Source organism: Anguilla rostrata, chromosome 8 (genome assembly GCF_018555375.3).
Source record: "Anguilla rostrata isolate EN2019 chromosome 8, ASM1855537v3, whole genome shotgun sequence".
NCBI lineage: Eukaryota > Metazoa > Chordata > Actinopteri > Anguilliformes > Anguillidae > Anguilla > Anguilla rostrata.
Genome location: NC_057940.1, coordinates 33,077,967 through 33,089,304, shown reverse-complemented (window position 1 = coordinate 33,089,304; position 11,338 = coordinate 33,077,967). Strand labels below are relative to the sequence as shown.

Genomic DNA, 11,338 nt, shown 5'->3' with positions numbered 1-11,338 from the left:
GAAGCGAGACCGCCGTTAAAAGCATATTTAAAACGTGGGTCTGCCATTGCGTTTAAAAGTGAAACGAGATCCGAGTGCCCTAACAGCACCACAACAAGCCGCACACACGCAAAGCAGTCCCTGCGGATTCCTTACGTTTCATTCTGAAGAAGGATAAAGGGAGGGAGGAAATCGGTAATGAACGCACGTGACTGACATGTAACGCAAACTGATTTATTCTCACTACATGCATCACATTTTATCCTCCTTCTCTAGGCTTCTCTTGTTTTTTACATAACACCAATAGCGAAAGGCTTCTCTGTTTACTGTGTTTCCATTCACTGGCCACTTGGTACTATTATAATTCAATAGTAAATGATTGGGCCTGGCTCTGCCCTCAGGACAAACAACATCCTAACTTAAAGATTGAAAGAGAAGATTTTCTTCACTCGCTAGATTGTATTATCTATTATACTGTAGCTACAGATGTACAAAATCTGCTTTTGCGAAACAAATTAAATGCAAATAGGGCAAAGATTAATGTATAACAGAAAATACTTTTTATGAACATGCACATAAAATCGCATTCACGACAGTGAGGGCAATTTAAATGTGTGCAGTATTCTACACATGGTATAGCCCCTGCATTTATGGGAGAATATTTTACAATAGGTTAACATATATTGCTTTTTGATAAGGTTGAAATGGCGGGAAGGTGGCAATTCTCTGGGACGAATATAGCCTTTGTAAAATGTTAATAGCATTCTAGCAATGTTCCATAATGCTACGTTTATTGCTAGCAGTAGCCTGAGAGGAGAAGAGACGGTCGGTGTAATGGCTGCTTGAACCAGGAGACACAAAGCTGCAGCAGTTGCAATGAGACCTGCATTTCAGCCACTACAAAGGCACCATGGGTGCTTCGTTCCCTACGGTTTGTAATAATACGTTTGTAATGGCAGCCATGCGAACACCTGTCATAACATTTCCAAAATGCTGCTGTGAAGTTGTGTCAGACAGCCCTGTGACTGTACAGTGAGAGTCTTGGATGTTATCTGGGAACTGCCTTTCTCCAGCCGCTGTCAACCGCCTGACATTTAAATACCTTTCTGCCTGCAGGCAGTCATCAGTTTTACAACCCGTTTGCGTCCCATTGATCTATGGGTCTTTCAAAAAAATGTATAGTTAAATGCAGAAGTATTGGGGCAGTGAAACAATTTCAGGTTTGTTTTCTTTTCTTTTTTTTGGAAAAATTGGATGTGAACTAAAACAATGAGGGTATTTTCATCCATATGTATATTTTTAAGTATAAGGCCATATAAAGCCATCTGTCTAGGGATTATAGTGCTTTTCATACATAGTCACAAAAGCGAAAGTACTTGGACAAATTAACATAACTTGAAATAAAGTCGTTATATTTAGCACTTGGTTGCAAATCCTTTGCATTGAATGACTGCCTGAAGTCTGCAACCCAATGACATCACCAGACACTGGACATCTTCCCTGGTAATGCTCTGCCAGGCCTGTATTGCAACAATCTTCTGCTAGGCCTGTACTGCCCCCATCATCATTTCCTGTTTGTTTCTGGGGCGGTTTGTCTTCAGTTCCGTCTTCAGCAAGTGAAATGCATGTTCAGCTGGATTTAGGATGGATGATTGACTTGGCCAGTCAAGAACATTCCATTTTTGGCCCTGAAAAACTCCTTGTTTGGTGTAGCAGTATGTTTGGGGTCATTGGCATGCTGGAAGGTGAAGCACTACCAAATGAATTTTGAGGCATTTGATTGGATCGGACCAAAAACACTTCAGAATTCATCCTGCTGTTGCCGTCAGCAGTCACATCATCAACGAAGACAAATGAGCTTGTTCCAATACTTTGGATCATGAGCAATTCTTTTCTTTCACCACATCTCCTGTGTTAGTTTGGGAGAATGCAGGCACACATGCACTTTTCTTCAAAACATGTCAGTCACTGCTTTTCTCTCTTGAGCTCACCAGTTAAACATGTCGTGTACCAGCCATGTACAGCTTGTGCAGGCAGAATGAGGATGCCCACTTGACCAGAGGGACGTGATTATCCATCTGATTGAAATCCAATCCTGGGCTCTGCTAAGGCCAATGATCCTTGTATGCCAGCTGGTCAGCGCTGGCAGCACTCAGACCCTTCAGATCTATGGTTTTACTGCCTATACTAAAAATTCATGGAAATATCTTTTATCGAAACTAATTATTTCTCATTAAATACAATACATCCACACTTAAATGCATTAAATGTTGAGATACATAATTAAGAATTGTGTTCCAAACAGTTGAGCATTATGCAAGGTGTTGCTGTAACACAAGAGCCAAAGAGTCAGATCATTTTTCTGTAAATGTCAATGTCTAACAGATAATGATCTTGAGGTACTGCCACTCAAAGACACAATGAAGCCTGTATACTCATACAATACTGTATGTGTGTGTGTGCTTGTGTGCATGCGTGTCTGGAGTTTGGTTAGGGTAGAGTAGGGCAGACTATTTGTAGTCCCCAAAATGCCTCATTTTTGATGAATAGGATTCCCACTCACATAGTCTGAATGAGAACCCTCAGTCCTAAGAATGCAGAGGAGGATGTTTTCCCAAGATGAGATGCCGCGGTCACCTGGACCGTGTTGCTGTTGGACCAAAGCCTCAGCTTTCAGCGAGAGATAATGGAGGCTGGGTGGCCTTGCCAACCCGGGCAAGTCAAGCCCTGCGTTCACTGAGCCCCGCCCACACCACATTTCAACTTTTACTGCTACAGTAAATTAAATATCACACAAGCCATAAGAAATATCTCACTGTTTCTGCACAGTATTAAGTGCTTGTTTTATTGCACTAAGAGCCTTGACCTCTTCTTTTTAGGTCCTCTGAATCCAGATGTATTTGTGCTGAAGCGCTCAGCAACCTGAAGCTCTAATTAGCATTGGGTTTGAATAGTTTCTACGAGCTCTGGCCTTTTAATGCTCCGCAACTTAAATAAAAAATATACAGCAATAAAATGTCGACCATCCTGTCAGACATTTCACTCATCGCACAGTGTTACAGTATAAACCAGCTGTCTATTTTCTACACTGTTAGAGATCAACTGATTGTAATGGTCCAAGAAGCCCGTTTGAAATCGACCAAAACGGTAAGAAGTGAGGCGAGGACACTGAGCAGTGAGTACTCACTTGGTTGTCCTTCCCACAGAGGTGCCGCTGTATCTGTGGAAGCTTCGATGCCCACTGGAGACGGGAGCTGGTTTTGCACTGACCGAGGGAAGCAGCTTCCAGTAACCGTGACTCAAGCGTTTCTCTGGGAAGGCCCTCCTCCCCACTTAAGACCCGGGGGCAACGGGTTCATTCGTCCAGCGCGCATCTTCACTGTGGGAAGAGGTCATTACTAGGTTAACGCTCGCTCTGCGGCAGAGTCGGCCTCAGCTCAGGTTACATATTGTGAATGTTTGAAGCGAAAGTGTCTGTTAAAGTCTTTGAAATGGACACCTTCCCCTACATTTTCTACTGGCGCAGAGGAGGAACAGATATTTGCTCAAACTTTCAGACAATCAAATTTGCAACTATAATTGTATCAGCAGACCCTCACATATCAACTTAAACATCAGTTAAGACAAAATGCTGTGGCTTCAAGCATGTAAGATGATCCAGAGATATTGACATATAAAATAACCAGATATATCAAAAGTGAGATGGTTAAGAAAATGCAGTGATGTTAGTTAATTGAAAAGGGTACATCTGGTCTTTATGTTGACAGTTGCCTTATAGCTATGGAAAATGGAGAGCATTTCATATGCATCCTCAGACTATGACCAACAAGTGCAAACCTGAGTGTAATCTGTCAAACACAAAATATTGAAACAAAACGCAAGAAAAAATCAAAGCGGAATTTTTTTTCAGAAGGGGCTCTGAGAGAAATTAAATGGAATATATTCCTGGATAAAACTGGATAAAATTCTTGAGGAGACTAAGGGTTAGTTATCTGGTAAATATTTTTTAAAGTTGATAAAGCCGTTGAATGATGAGAATATTGTTCTGTCTGTGTATCATTTTTTTTTACATGGTGTAGCTCGGTAGCTGGACTTATTCTGCCATGGTTGGTAGGGTAGTTTACCGGGCCATTGCATGTGTTTGGTTCATTTCAGTGTATCCACTTACAATCCTTGTTGTGCAACAGCTTTCATTTCAAATGGCAGCTGTTTGCAATGGGTCGTTCTCCTCAGAGAAAGGGGAGGGAGCTCTAAGTGAATGTGGTTAAGTTTTTAGTGGTCCCCTCCCCACTACCTCCTGGCTGCCTGTCCCTGTGGCACCAGACATGTGAAAACACTTAGCACAGGACAGAGAGGCGAGGAAACATGGAGGCTCTGAGCAGCAATCCAGGCTCAGCGTCCTGCGAGACCCTCTGAAAATGGCACAGGTGGAGCCGCACCTTCTGTGAGTGTATTCCTGTCTTAACTGGGCCCTGGCTGAATCTACATCTGGTTTACTCTATCTCACTTAGGTTGCCACATTTTTTACAATAGCCTTCTCATCTGTTGCAACAGCAACAGCATTGTCACAGTTAACAAAATCAAACATGATTACTTTCCAGGAAAAAATGATTTCTGAGTGAAAAGTGTATTTTTTAATGCATTTTTTATGCTTCACAGTTTGTTCCCAAGCATATTGTTGCCCTCATCTGATTTTGGAAAATGTTGGAAGAGGAAATGGCTTCCAGGTTTAAGAATAAAAATGTGAAACCAGGCAGAAGCCCTTATTTCAACGATCATGTCAAAAAAGAATAATGTGCTTCTGTTTCTCGGGAATCTATTCTGATTCCTCCACTCTGCCAGATGCGAAGGTGGTGCATTTTATGTCTCCATCCAAGAAAAACGCTTGACCGACATGTATAGTTTTTCAGCTGGCCACTGTGGTGAACACCAAAACAATGTTGATTTAAAGGGGTTTAGTTCCTTGCCCAACTCACCATGAGGAATGAGAGGAATTCACAGCTCTCAGTAAATAAAGATCATGTTCTCTGGATTAATCACCTGCTAAACCCTCGCTTCTGAAAATGACTTCCAGGGACCTTCAGAGAAAACAGCACGACGCACTGCAAACGCATAAATATCAAGAGGACGCTGGGAAGGAAAATGGAATGAAACTCTCCAAGATACCAAAGTTCCAAGCAAAGGAATGGTTCATTTACAGAAGAGGTATGTACAAAAATTCCTGGTGTTTTTTTATAGTACAGTTGCACTTCTGATGGTTAATTTACTTTCGGGTCCAGAGCCATAACCTGAAAAATTTTACTCTGTTTCTTAGCTGTGATACTTCCTGGCTGAAATTTTGTTTGAGGGAATTTCCTTAGATTTCCAACCAGTAAGAGCAGGAAAGAATTTGGAGGGGAAAATAAAGTGTGATTTATCAAAACAATTTTATATCCCAGTTTCATTATCTTACTATTTGAAAGAGCCAGCCATAAATGATTGTCCCATCATAGCTATGTCCTCCATCATTTGAGGAGGGTGCACTACGGCACATGCTGCATCCACTGAAGCAAGTGCAGCTGGCCTCTGCTCCTCTTCAGTCTGCATTCCCCACAGCCGGGCTGGGCAGCTACTTCAGAGGGTCACACCGGAGGCCCCTGACCAAGCTGCCGCATCCCTGTCGCATTGCTGAGGTGTGACGCTGAGGGACTGACGTGCAACCAGACACCCCCCATCCCAATTATGCACTACCCACAGAGACTTCCAGAGGCATTTGGCCCTGGTGCAGTCAGAATGGGGGCCACAGCTGCACTGAGAGCTGATGTTCAAGCCTGATGTGCCATCTGTGAGCCTTTCAAGTGGGATTTCCTTTATTCTTTTCTTTTTTTTCCTTTTTTGGTTTCGCTCAGCTGTCAAGTGATCAAACAACATAAATAAATAAAACATCCAAAAATAACCTTCTCTATATTAGTATATTTCATGTTGAGGATTTATTATTCGCTGAGACATTGAACCAGTCAAATGAAAACAAACAGTTAAAACCACAAGGCACCCATATCTATCTAATCGTGGCATGAATATCATATATAGTTACTGAAGCCTTTACTACTTAAAGGAGTAAAGGGGAAAATGGTGGGGGGTGTCTTGGAACTGTCGCTTATTTTCTTTCCACTTTTGCACAAAGCTGCTTTGAGAGGCTCATTTGGCTTGCGGTTGCAGCTCCCACCCTGACCTCGTAATATCGTGAGATCTCCTGCCAAGCTATACCAAAGCCTTTGAAAATAATGCCCACCTCCTCAATGCAGTAGAGCAGGTAGCCTCCGCTGCCCTGTCCGGTGGGTAGCCCATGCTTATGTATCAAACCACATGAAGTGAAGTAAATGTGAAGACCATGTTCCGCTCCAGCTGGCACGAGGCGTGCTTACTGCTGCTTGCAGTCATGAGGCCTGGAGACCACTTACCACGGAGCGTTATGCAATATTACTGAACAAAAAAAGAAACGACCACCTCCGCCAGTGAGGGATTATCTGTTGCTAAGAGATGCAAATCACAGATCAAAGTAAAAATGAGATTCTGAAAGGGGTTAGCACAAAAAGTTAACAGCATAAAACATTTTTTTTTTTACAAGGTCAGCACTGTGCAAATATAAACCTAGCCGCATGGCTTACCGCAAGGAAGTACAGTATATCAACATTTCCCATATAAACAGGCCACACACACACTGACTGCAGCGTCTGGAACATCCCTGCGGTAAACCATTTCAGTCAAGGATTCAGCATTCTCTGCTGTTTACTCTTTGCTGTTTGTGATCCTCCATGAATCTATGTGTTGCCAAATTAGCGGCATTGGGCCGTTTTATGGCGAGATATCAAAGATGTTACAGTCCATCGGGATGACAAAAGTTTTCCAAAACATCTGCGGTCTGTTTTCCAGAAATAGCCTATGATACTTGCAGTGTAAGACATGACTCCTTTGGCATCATCTCTGTTCACCTGCGCATATTTCTCTCCCTCGTGCGTCTGTTTAGATCAATCACAAAATCAAAGTTTAATCAACAATGATGCTGTGCAATAGTCGCTTGTGTGTTTTCAGGACACAAAGCATAGAAACGTACAGTAGTATCACTTTGACTTTTTAAAAACCTTTGCATCATTTGTAAGCTGTGTGCGAAATTGTTACCGTGATTTCATTTTGGATCATGGCTCTACCGATATGTTTCTTTTTCCTCTAGGTTTTAGACAGAGGGCTTCACGCTCTTCACAGTAGCCTATCTACCGCTCCGGTTCTTTCCATGACCCGGTCAGTTCTGGGTACAACTGCTGTGGAATGAATTTCTTCTTTTACTCAGAGCGCCCCGCTTCCCCGGGCGACGGCGACTGCTGTGGCTGATCCGCAGACCTTCCGCCGGTTGGAATTCCTGCTTTCTTGTGGGCATTCCGATCCACGTTACAACATTGCCGTAGGTGTCTGGCTGGAACCCAGCAGAAACCCTTTATTCAGGGAAAACAAGACGCCGGATCAAAGCTGCTTTTAAAATCTGGAGGCAGACATTTACTTTCAGAAGCTTCCAGATTGTTTTAAGAAAAAAAGAACACCAGAAACAACCGATACTTCAAACAAACAAACAAACAAACAAACCGATAAACATACAAAGAACCTTGCCAATTTCATGGAGGTTGGAATCTATTTTATTATTCAGTTACTACTTGCGTAGGCCTATGTTTTGAAGTCCCTTGGGGGAGGTTGGGATAAAAAAACCTGCATGCTCACCAGACCTGATATATATCATTTAAAAATACATTAGAAACTTCTATTAAAATTTTCTGATTTTCAAATAACGTACCATTCAAGTCATTGAAAGTAGGCATACTTCATTTTGAATACTATTTGAATGCAAATTATAAAAATTCTTAAATATTTATAAGGTAGCTGTTACACATTGGACTACTGTGCATTGAGTTTTCAGTCATACAGCTGCGTAATTATTGTCCTGTTCCCAAGATGAACTTATCTTTATTAAACTCATTTGGAACCCTCCTGAACAAGTCATTTCATGACTCATTAACTGTTTTGGAACCACTGAATATACAGTATTTCAGTTTTTTTAAAGTATATATTTGGGGTTTTAACTTTTTAATATTTAAATACGTGCGTGTAATTAAGTGATTTTGGGTGAGGTTGTGTGCTAAACAAAGGTCAGGCAGGAGGACCAAAGGCAGTGTTTGCAATATTACATTGAATGGAGGTACCTTTAGCACACCTGGAATTTCTGCTTGCCGCTGAATTGTTGGGCTTTGAAACATTCCCAGTGATGGGTGAAATTATTGGAGAGGGGTTGGGGGAGGGGGAGTGAGAACTGTTTGGCTTTGAGCTTTGAGTGTGGCTTTTAATAAAGCAGAGGAGGAAACCTGATATGGGAGACACACACAGTGCTGTTTGTTACATAATCCTGGGGTGACAAAGTGAGACCAACAGTTAAGGTCACAGCGCGTGGAGGAGGTGGAGGAGGGGGGGGAGGGGCTGGAAACCAGGCAACGTGGGACCAGGGATGTTACACCACAGCCTGCTGTCTCAGGCTACCTGTGCTGGTTTCATTTTATTTCTGTATTTTGCACTGTTCACACAATAGTCTGCTGTTTCCTCCGATTGTGCTGTTACGGCAGATTAAGATTTCACTCCAGGAGTTCTCAGAAATATGTGCATGATGGAAGAATTCAACACTCAAAGCATTCTGCTGTTTCTTGCTTCGTGTCATGCTTATTTTGGCTGTTAGACAAGCAGTGTTCAGTGTTGCGTCACCTGGGCTGAAACCCAGTCAGGAAGGATGGGCCTTAATGTGACATGCAGTGCTTTCTGAGCACTGAACGCAGGCTTTTGCAGTTTTGGTGAGTAGGTGGATGTGACATCAGACAGGAGCACCCAGCTCTGCCTTTCCAGTGCTCAAGCCCTCCCAGGATTTCCCTTGCCTGTTTATTGTGTCATGAGAACACCTGCTGGACACGTCCACTGCAAAGGCCTGGTCAGCTGAGAGATCAGGGGCTGAGGCTGAATGATTAGGCACCTTCTGGAGCCCCTCACCCTCTCTAATATCTGAGTTTTAAACCTGAAGCCTTCTGGTCTCCTTTGGCCCATGAGCTGTGTTTGTCTGCTCTGGAGGACCATTCTAGTGACTGGGCATGTGCAGTGCTCCAACTGACTTTCAAAAATTCACCCTGGTTCAGCATGATACTGATGATTTTTACCCAGGGTTAAATGTTTCCTCTAGTGCCATAATAATTCTGGCTTTTTCAACATTTTTTATTAAACAGCAAATTTGGGCCTGCCTTTAAATGTTGTTTGATAACTCCAGACCAAATCTGAGGAAGAGTAAACCACTTTTCCCTTGGAAAGTTACAATGTTTCTGGTCTACCTTTCATCAGAAACATTAGACACATAATCAACCTTAAAGCTGACTCCTGATTGGTTCAACTCAAACACAGTCTAGACTCTAGAGAGACCAAAGGCTAGGCCCTTATGCCATAGCCCCTTGCAGTGATGTTTGCAGTGACTGAACTGGGCAATGGTATTTCTCATGACACACCTACCAATATCATAAGAGATTTCCCAGTTAGGACATTACTGCAAGTCCACAGTCAGCCAGAAGGGGGTGCAACATAGCCAAATAACTTACTATGTGAAAGGGTCAACTGGACACATCACACCAGTCCATCACTCTCCACATCTACTTGAATTTGTGGAGCAGAAGAGTTAGAGAGACCTTCAACTGTCCAACTGATGAAGGAGAGAGCAACCGGAGTAACGCCACAGGAGATCCAGGCGTCCAGGATGACACAGACAGTACGTCCACTGTGAGAATGCGTGCTTCCTCACTCTTTAACCTGAAACAACACAGTTTGTATATAATTGTGTGATACAATCTTTCATGCAGCTGTACTGTACTTTGTACTTGAGCAACTGAAGCAAATAATCAAGCTCAAGGTTCTAACAGCACCAAGGATCCTTGGGTCCTCAGCCATCAGTTCTCTAACCATTACCCCATATCTTGTCCATGTGTGCATGATCATATGGTACACTGTGGACTGTCTGCCTCACCTGACAGGTTTATGAAGCAATGCAACAGCAACACAGGCAGTAAGATAGCCTTCTGACAGAAACAATCAATGAATTATTGCCTTCAAATCATGTTACTTTTCCAGATAGATATATACAGGCTTATATGGCTATTTGTTCAAGCAATATGCATATTTACTAAAGCCACTGCAACATCTTGCTCAACAGAACTGAGATTCAATCCTACACCCCTCTGTTTACAAGTAGAGAACGTTGTTGTCTACACCACACTTCAGTACTACCGCATCTGCTAAAGGAGATTTTATGAGCACTGCCAACAGAAGCTGTGCGGTCACAAAAGTCGTGGAGAACCCAACATCTTGGTCAGGCAGTTTAAAATGTCTGTGAATTCTTACAGCAAACTGGGAAGTAATGGCATTTTGCATGAGGATTAACAGATAGCAGATAGTAGGGAAATGGATTTGATGTTTAAACATTTCCAGTGGGTTCAGAGAGTAATGGGAAAAGGAACTGTAGGATATTTTAAGGATAGCTGGCAATAGAAGAGGTTTCATAGATTAGCAGTGGTGTGGTGCTCAAGCTACTGTATTTTGCATATGCTTGAGTAGGCTATCAGGCACACTAACTTTAACTGCACAATGTGCTGCAACTCGGAGCCTTTGTCACTGTGTAAGAAAAGTTTCAGGTGAAAACATATACACTTTAAATGATCATAATTGTGACGACCATCTCACAAAGTAAAGTAAATAAGTTCACTAACACTCGGTGTTCTCATTTGATTCTATTTTTTGTACTTATCTGGTGTAAGAAATTGCAGTGTGTTAAATTGTTTCAGATATATTTTTAAAGTTCTGGACCTCCGGCAAAGAGGTCGTGCTTGCATTCTGAGGTCTGACCACAGCATGCAATCATGCTAATGAGAAAGAACCAAAACACGTGGCAAAATTAGTAAAACATGCCACTTTTCATCTTGTATCTTTATCATAGGACCTGGGTCTGTAAAACCAATAATACCGCTGGGAGGGTTGTTGCGTCTTACGCAAATAGGGTAGTTTTTCGTTTACGGAGGACACTGTGAAAAATATTAGTCGAAAATATTTACAAAACTTGCATAACGATTTAATGTTGGAAACACAGAGGAATGCTTTCCCACCCTAGAATGAAAATAATGCAAGAGAGAAGGGGTGGGGTTTCAACAGAAGTCGCGGCGAGTGCACGTTGACTGCAACTCTCCACGCGGTGCACACACACACAACTAACGGGTTAATAAGTTAGACTTCCTGGAAGGGAGGTGTTTAGTGCGTGAAG

General features: G+C 42.4%; 1 long non-coding RNA gene across 1 annotated transcript; it reads left to right on the top strand.

Annotated features, from left to right (window-relative positions):
- The first annotated feature begins 5,070 nt into the window (after window positions 1–5,070).
- Window positions 5,071–5,919, top strand: LOC135260366 (uncharacterized). The gene is made up of 2 exons (XR_010331550.1): window positions 5,071–5,184; window positions 5,472–5,919. It is a non-coding gene; the product is annotated as an uncharacterized LOC135260366 (long non-coding RNA).
- The last annotated feature ends 5,419 nt before the right edge of the window (window positions 5,920–11,338 follow it).